The sequence below is a fragment of the Lemur catta genome, chromosome 6 (genome assembly GCF_020740605.2).
Source record: "Lemur catta isolate mLemCat1 chromosome 6, mLemCat1.pri, whole genome shotgun sequence".
Lineage (NCBI taxonomy): Eukaryota > Metazoa > Chordata > Mammalia > Primates > Lemuridae > Lemur > Lemur catta.
In genome coordinates, this window is record NC_059133.1 from 38,271,838 (window position 1) to 38,283,265 (window position 11,428).

The 11,428-nt window shown below is 36.7% G+C and overlaps 1 non-coding gene across 1 annotated transcript; it reads left to right on the forward strand.

Moving 5' to 3' along the window:
* The first annotated feature begins 3,066 nt into the window (after nucleotides 1-3,066).
* Nucleotides 3,067-3,176, forward strand: LOC123640847. The gene has a single exon (XR_006736090.1). It is a non-coding gene; the product is annotated as a U6 spliceosomal RNA (small nuclear RNA).
* Nucleotides 3,177-11,428: the final 8,252 nt, after the last annotated feature.

Here is an 11,428-nt window from a genome sequence, read left to right on the forward strand (position 1 = left end):
AGGATAAGCTCAACCCCGTCTTCACTGAACAAGTGCGGGACAAGGGGGGATCTTCATTCCCACCGTGTCTGAACACATGAGAGGGAGATGGATGATGACATCTGAGCATCCATATTCTGTAAAGTTTCCTTTGAAAAGATTCTGATCATCCCTGAATTTTCAAATAGAGGTTCAAATAGTGACAAAGAAAGAGATATGTGCAAGTGCCTTTATTTCTTTATGTGGGAAATAGACATGATATAGTATCTTCTCTCTATCAGGGTAGTCTGAGAACAACCCAAAATTTGGCTGCTTATTGCTTTTTAGATATCATCATTAATAATTCATAAATGAGAGAACTTTACCAGACCAAAGAATTTTTTTTTTTTTTTTTTGAGGCAGAGTCTCTGTTTTCCCAGCTAGAATGCAGTGGTAACATCATAGCTCACTGCGACCTCAAACTCCTAGGCTCAAGCGATCCTACTGCCTCAGCCTCCCGAGTAGCTGGGACTACAGGGATGTACCACCACGCCCAGCTAATTTTTCTATTTTTTTGTAGAGACGGGGGTCTTGTGCTTGCTCAGGCTGATCTTGAACTCCTGACCTCAAGCGATCCTCTTGCCTCAGCCCCCCAGAGTGCTAGGATTACATGCTTGAGCGTCCAGCCTGAAATTCAATATTTTTGTTTGTAACTTACCTTTAATTTTTTTCAGTGCTCTTAAAATGCAGGCCTACCATAAATTCACTCTGAATGATTATTCTAAATAACGAACGGCATCCCAGTGCCCCGTGATGCAGAGATGAATGGCTGTATCCCAGCCCCAAGTCCATGCCTTCCCCACCACCTCATTTAGAGGCTTATGGTCAGAATAAATAGCTCTTTTAACAAATTGTATCAGATTGTTGACTTGGGGATGTGTATGCTTACATTTAATGTCTTTTTATCTTTAAATTATTTTATCTGGTGATGGGGAAAAGAAAGAACTAATTTGGCCTGAAGCTTCTCTGTGACAGTGATGGAAATTCAAAATGAACAAAGTGACTTTCTCTGCAGTTGATACAGCAAGGTGCCTTGCCTCAGAATCTGAAGGAATGACAAATGAAAGACTCCTCTCCCTCCCTGTGACCTTTACAAATCAGAAATGACATTCTTTTCCTGGAGTGGGATGCTTCTGTAAATGTGATTTTACACTTTCTGAAAGCTATGGTTTCTTGACCTTATAGTACATTTTGGGGAGGTCAGAATCATCTGGGGAAACTTTTTCAAATATATGTGTACACACACACACACACACACACACACACACACACACACACACACACCCCTCACTCCCTGGGCAGAATGCCAAGACACACTGTCTAGGCGTCCTTCAGAAAAATAAGGACCTTTGAACTCTGACAGAATGCCGGAGGCAATCTCTGCTCTGTATTATAAAGGTTAGGTGCTATGCATGGGGTGAGGGTGGGGTTGGTCCCACCAAATCTGTAGGAAGGTACTGTATAACCAACCAGGTTTCTCTTTGCTTTCCCACTTTCTTCTCCACTCTTCTGGGAGACCATCACAGAAAGAACTTTATTGGCTTTCTGTCCAGTTTATTTGACTAGTAACAAAAATCTCTGCTTCATCATTGATCATGGGAAAGGAGAAGAAAGGAAGAACAGTTTAAAGAGATAGTGATGACAATCCCAGGGCCAAAGATTTCCATCATGGCTTTTTTATTTTTTATTGTTGGCTTTTGAATCCTAAGGAAGTCAAACCTTTTGGGCAAGTAGCTTACTCTCTTTGTGTCCTAGTTTCCTTTCCTTTTAAATTTTATTTTATTTTTATTTTTTATTCTTACTTTTAGAGACAAGGGTCTTGCTGTGTTGCCCAGGCTGGTCTCAAACCCCTGGCCTCATAAGATCTTCCTACCTCAGCCTCCCAAAGTGCTGGGATTACAGGTATGAGCCACCATGCCTAGCCCCCTTTATTTTAAATGGGGGTAATGATACAGGCAGTGGTATTATACTGATAACGTTATAGAAAAAATTGTGCAATAAAAACAAGGCAAAGAATGGCGCAGTGGCTCATGCCTGTAATCCTAGCACTCTGGGAGGCCAAAAAGGGAGGATTACTTGAGTTCAGGAGTTTGAGTTTGCAGTGGGCTAAGATAATGCCACTGCACTCTACCTAGAGTGCAGAGTGAGACTCTGTCTCAACAGGAAGAAACAAGGAAACTGAGCAACCCTGCTCACAAACCCCCCTTTCATACTAAAAAAAATTTAAAATATGAAAAAAAACAAGGTGAAAATCACCAGCTGAAATTTTCTGAGTGCCTACTATGGACCAGGCACAGTTTTAAGCAACTGACACATTTGAACTCATTTAACTCCCACAGCATAAAATGAGTGAATACATGTAAGGTGCCCAAAGCAGGGCAGGGCACATGGCACACACTCTTTGTTAGCTGTGATTCTGAAAAACTGCTAAATAATGATCTGCATGATTAAACCCATTCTCTATCCTGATGGGCAGTTAGGCTGCCTCCCCATTTTCATTATTACAAACTGTGCTTCAGTGAACATCATTGTATATTATCTCCTTTGTGTGTGTGCAAGAATTTCTCGGGGAAGGCGGCAAGAACATGGGAGGATGTCTAGAAATACTTGGCTGTCATGAATTTAGCCTGTTTCCTTCTTTCTGCAAAAAAAAAAAAGGGGGGGAGTTTAAAAATAAATAAAAGATCACCTTTTAAAAAAATATTGATGTAGATAGTATTTGAATTACAATGTGCTACACCAAACAGTGTACCAGGGGATGATTAATAGTGATTAACTTTTTAATTTGCCAATTTGAGTTAGAGGATAAATTTGATTAAAAATTGACTATGTAGACAAAATGAATTTGGGAAGGTGGTGCTTACCAGTTTCTCAGCCTCTGTTTTTTGTGCGTTTTTGTTTGTTTGTTGTTATATTGTTGTTATTGTGTTTATCTGTTTGTGAAGATTGATGTTAATTTCTGGCCTTGTGACCAGATATTGTTTTCCAGTTTAAGATAAAGGGCAATATTTGGGGTTTTGTGACACATCTTACTTAACAAGCTTTGTTATGCTCTCTTCGGCAGCACATATATTACTAAAATTGCAACGATATAGAGAAGATTAGCATGCCCCCTGTGCAAGGATGACATGAAAATTCGTGAAGTGTTCCATATTTTTAACATCTAGGAAAGTCCTGAATATTTCAAAATTAAACAATTCTAAAAAAGTCAAGTATATTTGAGGAAATGACAAGGGAAAGTAGAAAATAATGAATGATAATGAAAACGAAAATTCAACATATCAAAATTTGTGGGAAGGAGATAAAACATGTATAAATATAAATAGGTAGATTAAAATATTGATATTACAGGTTTTATGAAAGGAATAATAGGTTACAAAACTTTATCTAAACTTATCAAGGAAAAAGAACTTTGAAAAAACTCAACATTCATTTTTGGTAAACATCTCAGAACACTGAAAATAAAAGGGACCTCCCTCAACCACATAAAGGATGCAAGGGATATTACAGAAGATCAAGTATTTAGAGAGATAGCTATACTGTAATACTGGAAGACTCAAATTTGTTAAGATACCATGTTTGTACAAATACATACAAAGATTTAATGCAATCTCAATGAAAACTTCAGCAAAAGTTTTTAGACTTGGCAAGGTGATTCTGAAATTTTGTATTAAAATGCAAATGACTTATAATAGCAACATTTTAAAAATAGAGTCTTATAATACTACAAACAGGTAGAACTTAATGTATAAACTTAATGTGTAATTTCAGATAGTTAAGATTTTAAAGTAATATTATATTGAGTTAATTGATAATTTACTTTTGAATACCTAGACAACACAATTTTAATATGCCTGTAATCTCATTTAATACATTGTAATATACTAAATAGATGTATAAATAACTTTAGTTTATATTAATGCATGTGTTTAAAGGAATGTATAAAATGAACATTTTCAGAAGCAAGGGCAGTCTTGTGAGCATGCAACAGTTGGTCATATTTTAGTTTGCATTTCCCTAGCACTAGTGAAGTGGAAAATCTCTTCATACTGTTCTTTTGTATTTCTTCTTTTTAGTGTGTTCGTGCTCTTTGCCCATATGCAAATTAAATTAATGGTTTATTTTTAGATAATAATTACTTTTAGGTCTCTAATCAAATGTCATTTTCTCACTTTCCTATTTTAAATCTTTATTTCTTTTTTGCACTTATTGTAATTTGCAATTATCTTGTTTGCTTATTTATTTCTTACCTTATTTATTACTACTTATTTATTTATTCACTTACTAATTATCAAGGTTCTTGTTAGTTTTGTTTGCCATCCTATTTTTGACAGCCTGGTTTATAAAAGACAAAATATATGTTAAAATAATAAGTAAATTATAACGTTGCAAAATAAAAACCACTGCTTTGAGACTTATAAAATACAGTAGACACTTGAACAACAAAGGAGTTAGGGGCCCTAACCCTCTGCACAGTCAAAAGTCCTAATATAAATTCTGACTCCCCCCAAATTTAACTACTAATAGCCTGCTACTCACTTAAAGCCTTACTGATAACATGAACGGTGATTAACACATATTTTGTGCGTTATATGTATTACATACTGTATTCTTACAACAAAGTAAGCTAGAGAAAAGAAAATGTTATTTAAAAAAATCATAAGGAAGAGCTGAGCATGGTAGTACCAACCTGTAATCTCAGCTGCTTGGGAGGCTGAGGCAGGAGAATTGTTTGAGCCTGGGAGTTCAATGCTGCAGTGAGCTATTGTCCCGCTGCTGCACTCCAGCCTGGCCAACACAGACCCTGTCTCCAAAACAAAAAAGAAAGAGGAGAAAATATACTTACTATTCCTTAAATAGAAGTGGATCATCATAAAAGTCTTCATGCTCGTTGTCTTCATGTTGGAGTAGGAAGAGGGGTGTTGGTCTTGCTGTCTTAGGGGTGGCAAAAGCAGAAAAAAATCCGCATGTAAGTGGACCTGTGCAGCTCAAACCTGTGTTGTTCAAGGGTCAGCTGTATACCAATGTCTTGGAATTAAAGAATGATGGATTATTGTGTTCTTCTATAAATTAAACTGGAATGAAAATCTGTTGAAAGCCCACGTGTCAGTAGTTGAGAGAACCAAGGACATTCTCTGGTTGGGGTCAGGCAAATGTTTAGCTGAGTCCTGGGAGTTTCAAAGCAGCAAGGCAAGAAGGCTTCCTCCTTCAACAAGAGCAGCTCCTCCCTCATCAGTGTTCACAAAGATGTCCTGCATAAGCTTTTGTTTGAAGAAAGGGTTTCATTGCTTAAAAACATGAGGTTGGAGCAGCATACTGGAAATCACTGTTCTAGGGAATTTGTAGCAACAGGTAGCTGAAATGACTTTACATTCTAAGTTACATTTATTTTTCCCTTTAAAAATCAGTGTATTGTAAGTATTATTTTTTTATAGTGTCACAATATAAAATTATTTTGCCTCAATTTTAAAGATTTGAGCAATTAGAATTTTAGAGATAAAAGAAAAAATATGGAAGGCTTCACAAATTTTCGGTCATTTTTGCTCAGGAGCCATGTTTCCAATTTTAGTATATGTGCTACTGAAGTGAGCACCCTTTTGTGTATATTTTAACCTAAGGTAGTCAATATTTTTTATTGATTTATAGAAGCTTTATATAATATGGATATTAATTTTTGTCTGTTAAATATGTTACAAATTCTTTTCTCTCTAGCTTATTTATCTATTAATTTTATTTATGGTCTGTTTCTTAGTATTGAAATTTTAAATTTTTATGTGGTCAAATGCACATCTTTTTCTCTGGTTTTGGGTTCTATATTTTATTTTGAATGGTCTTCTTCACCCAAGATTATGAATATATAATATTCCCTATATTTTCTTCATAGTTCTGTTTTTAACATTTATATTATATTTGAGACAGCGATGTTAGTGTATTTTTCTGTCTGGATGAATATCCAATGATTTTAATACTATGTACTGTTACTGCACTGTTTTAATTAATTTAATAGTCCATCTATTTCTTGCTTATTTGAAATGTTACCTGTATAAAAATTCTCATTCAAACATAAGTCTATCTTGAACTTGCTGTACTGTTGCATTGATACATTTTGTGGATACTATTTTTATGTACTGTTACTGCATTGTTTTAATTATTATAGCTTTATAGCATGTCCTGTTATCTGATAGGGCAAGTTTCCCTTCTCCATTTTTTTTCTCTTTACCAAAAAAAAAAAGAGGCAGCTTTTACCAATGAATTTCTCTTTCATATAAACTTTTAAGTTGTCTTATGACATTTTTAAAAACTAGCAAAATTTTGGTTGGGATTATATTGAGTTTATACCTTAACTTGGGAGGATTGAAATCTTTGCATAGTTTATTATTCCATTCCAGAAAAATGCATCGCTCTTTATTTACCAATGTCTTTTATATCTTTCAAAACAGTTTTCTAAGTACAAGTCTACCCATTGGTTATTAGCTCTATTCCTAAGTATTTTATACTTTTCTGCTATTGTAAATGAAACTTTTTTGCATGTTTACTTTCAAATTGGTAATGTTTTTAATTTTTGTACATTGATAGTTTATCCAGACACCATATTAAACTTTCTTATTCTTCCTCTCCTTCCTTATCTTTCTTTTTTCTTTTTTTGATTAATTCTTCTGAAGTTCTATAGTTTCAACTATATACTCTCAAATAAAGTCATTTTTTTCTCCTTCTTAATATTTCCCTTTTACCCAGTTCATTAATTTGAGTAGAACTTCAAGTACAATTTTTTGATATTTGTCGTATTAGAGAAAAATCTTTGATTTTCTTCTAAGTTAAATAGGAATCTTTTTAATGATTTACATTATGCTTTAGACTTATTGAAGATTTCTGTTAGCACCCTTTATCAACTTTATTTCTAATCCTAGTTTATTAAGATATGCTTAATGTAATGGTTGTTAAGTTTCATCAAGTAATTTTTCAGCATCTCTTGACATTATTATAAAGTTTTCTTTATTAGTATGCTAATGTAGTAAATTACAAGGATAAATTTTTCTGGTGATGAACAAATTCAATCAAACTCTAATCATAATGTTTTGTTATAGTAACATGCTGCTGAATCAAATTTACAAATATTTTAATTAGGATATCTGTATGTCTAGTCATAGCTGAGACAGCCTTAATGTTGGGTTGCTCATCTTTACCTTTCTGACTCTCTCTCTATTTGGTTATTTGTTTGGGTACTACACTTGGTCTGGTTTTGATATCAAAGTTATGTTCATCTCATAGAATGCATTAGAAATATTTCTTTTTTATTCCCTAGGATAGTTTAAATAGCTTAAAAATTGTCAATTTCTTGATGTTCTAAAAGAAGTTCATTAAAGCTATTTGGGTTTGGTGTCTTTTAGAGGTAGATCTCTGTGTTGTTTATCTATTGCAGTGTAAAAAATCATCCCAAAACTCAGTGGCCTAAAATAACAATAAGCATTCATTATCTCACTGATTTCATGGGTCAGGATTTTGGGAGCTGCTCAGTGAGGTGGTTCTGGCTTGAATTTTCTCATGAGATTTCAATAAGATGTTGTCTGGGGCTGCAGCCATTAGATGGCTTTGTTGGGGCTGGCGGATCAAAATATCTCGATAACATGACTAGCAAGTTGGTGCTGGCTATTGGCTCAGGAGCCATGGTTCCAATTTTAGTATATGTGCTACTGAAGTGAGCACCCTTTTGTGTATATTTTAAACTAAGGTAGTCAATATTTTTTATTGATTTATAGAAGCTTTAGATAATATAGATATTAATTTTTGTTTGTTAAATATGTTCCTCTTTCCATGGGCCTCTCCAGAGGACTGTGTCGTGTCCTCACAGCATGGTGGCTGGCTTCCCCCAGAGTAAGCAGTTAGAAAGAGCAAGATAGGGCCCATCACAGTGGCTTACACCTACAATCCTAGCACTCTGGGAGGCCGAGGTGGGAGGATCACTTGAGCTCAGGAGTTCAAGAAAGAGTAAGATAGAAGATGCAATGCTTTCTAATGACCTAGCCTTGGAAGTCACACACTGTCACTTTTGTTTTACTCTGTTGGTGATACTGGGCCAGCCCTGATTGATCCCTGATTCAGTGAGGGAACTACACAAGGGCATGATACTAGAAGGCAAGGATTTTATCTGAGAGTATCTTATAGGCTGGACCCCGTAAGTTTTCAGTGCCTTTTCAACAATTTGATGATTATTGCTCTAGTCAGGTTCCACTTCTTCTTGAATCAATTTAGCATTTTATAATCTTCAGGAAATTCACTCTATCATATAGTTAAATCTTTTGTAAATTATGAGTCAAAAATTATTTTTTTCTCCAAGGTTGTAAAAAAAAAAGGTTCTCCTCTATGGTCTTCTAGAACTGTTGTGGTTTGATTCTAATTAAAATTCCCCCCCCCCAAATTTAAATATTTGATTTAATTGGCCTATATCTTTTTGTCCAGTATTAGGTATACATCCAACTTTTTTTTTTCGGTGACTATCCAGTTGTTTCAATACTGTTAAGTGAATAGTCAATCTTTCTAGCACCGATTTGAGATTATCACCTTTATTACATAAATTTCCATAAGTAACTGGGACTATTTCTAGACTTCGTATTGTATGCCTAGTACAATATTAAATAATAGTAAGCATAGGACTTCAGCAGGAAAACTTTTAGTGTTTCCTAATAGATTACGTTGGCATTTGGTCTGAGATAGATACAATAAGGAATTATTCATCTAGTCTTCTTTTATTCAGAGTTTCTTTGCTTTATTATCTAGGATTGTTGTTAAATTTTGTCATATACCTTTTCAGCATCCATGGAGGTGATCATGTGATAGACAATAAATATTAGATTTTCTAGAGTTGAACCGTCCGTATTTTATGGGGGAAAAACCATCATGGTCATAAACTATCACTGGATTCTGCTTGTTAGTACTTTATTTAGTACTGATATTAATTGAAAGGCTGTTCTATGACTTTATCTTTTGTAGTCTTTGTCAGGTATGTATTTAATATCACCTTCATAAAAATAATTGAGGAGCTTTCCTTCTCTTTCTAGGCTCAAGGATAGTTTAAATGTGAGAAATAAAAATAAAATCCTAAGCTTCCTAACTGACTGAATGAACCCCCTCTCAGCCAAGGGGACCGCAGAGAAATCTTAAAACTGAGTTCCCAGCCATGACAGGACAGAAGGTCAGGAGTCTCATTATATCCCCTCCCTCATTAACTGCCCTTAGGCTTTTTTCTGTAAGGAAGAGTTAAACAGAAACCAGCCCTTTGGAAGGACTTGCTCCTCTGCTGATTTCAGCTGGCTGCCTAATGCTGCTCTTCCCTTTTTGCAGACAGTGGAGTGGTTCTGGCCAGTCTGTAGAGAATGGTGCTGTGAGGTTTTCATGTCCTCTGCTTTACCTTTTGATGTCAGAGAGTCAAAAACTCTACCCTTGGATCATGCTAATGCTGACATTTTTTGAACATGGGACCCAAGAAGCTGCATGAAGCTCAATTGTGCATGCACATGTTTTTTTGCTCTCATAAATATTCATGACTCCTCCTATAACTTGTTAAATATGTATATTCAGACACCCTACTCAGCATAAATTTCTGTTCTTTCACCATTCTCTCCAAGTGCTTGCTCTGGGCTTCTGCCCAAGGCTATGCTTCCCAGTCTTCGAGATTGCTACCTGCAGGTTACAGCCCCTTATGAGAAATAAAGCTCTCCTTTCCACATTTAAGAACCTCATCATTCTTCAGTTGACAAATGACATTGGAATTATCTGCTTTTTAAAGATTTGGTAGCATTCTCTTGTGCATAATCTGGTTCTGATACTTTCCTTGGGAGAAAGAGAGGAGAAACTGTTAACTATTTCAACTATTTCTATATTGGACTTTCTAATGTAATCTAATGAGTGTGGGATGGTGTGACATAATCAGAAATATATATCTGGTCTCTTTCCCCTCCTTCCCACCTCCCCACCCCCATCCTTTCCTGGTATACAGCTCCTAAAACCATAGGAATCACTGAAGTGATGTGTCTTTTTGCATCTCAAGGAGATGACTGGTGGATGGAGGCTCTTGGATAGTCTCAGAATGGGGACTGTTTGCCAGGAGAATCAACCACATGGTTAGAGGGTTGGCCTTTCGGCCCCACCCCCACCCCAACCTCTGGGAGGGGAGAGGGACTGGAGATTGACTTAATCACCAAGGGATTCAGTCACCAAGGGCCAATGATTTAATCAATTGTGCCTATGTAATTGCCAACAGAAAAGAACCCAAACTCTGAAAAATAATTTAAAGAGGTTTATTCTAAGCTGCATGTGCAGCCATGACCCAGAGAGCCACACCCATGAAGCCTTGAGCAAGTGGTCTCGCTGTGGTTGGGTTACAGTTTGGTTTTACACATTTCAGGGAGACAAAAATTACACGTAAAGTCATAAATCATGGAAGATGTACATTGGTTTGGCCCCAAAAGGTGGGATATCTTGAGCAGGGGGGGATTACAGGTTGCAGATGGGTTCAAAGATTCTTTGATTTGTAATTGGTTAAAGAAATGAAGCTTTGTCTAAGGGCTTGGAACGGTTTAAATTAAGATAATGAAGTCTGTTAATCAGAGGCAAGTCTCCGGACATACACTCAGACTCATGTGATCTGTTAAGTAAATTAAGGACCTGCAGGTGTAGTTTAAGCTTTGCCTGGCATAGCCTTGGGCCTGTTAATGAGTTACAAATGATATCTCCAAGAAGGGAAGGGGGCATAACAAGGCATGTCTGACCTCCCTTCTTATGGCCCGCAACTCAGCTTTACGGTGTTTCTGGGGTCCCCTTGCCCAAGAGGGGGTTCATTCAGTTGGCTGGGGGGCTTAAGATTTTATGTTAGTTCACATATCGAAGCCTCCGTAAAAACCCAAAAGCACAAAATTCAGAGAGCTTCCAAGTTGCTGAACATGTGCAGGTGCTGGGAGGGTGGTGCCTGGAGAGGGTACAGAAGCTCCACGTCCTTTCCTCCATACCTGGCCCTATGTACCTTTCCCGTGACTGTCCCTGAGTTGTATCCTTTTATGATAAACTGTAATCCAGTAAGTAAACTGTTTCCCTGAGTTCTTTGAGCTGTTCTAGCAAATTATTAAAACTGAAGGGGGGATTGTAGGAACCTCCAATTAATAGCTGGTCAGTCAGAAGCACGGGTGAGAACCTGGACTTGCGATTGGCGTCTGAAATGGAGGCAGCCTCAGAGGGGCTGAGCCCTTCCTCTGTGGAGTTTGGGCTAACCTCAGGTAGACGCTGTCAGAGTTCATCTGAATTGTAGGACTTCTAGTTGGTGCCCCAAGAGTTGGAGAATTGGTTAATGTGGGAAAAAACCCACACATTTGATGTCAGAAGTGAAGTGGTGTGAGTGGTGAGAGTACAGTGTAGAGGA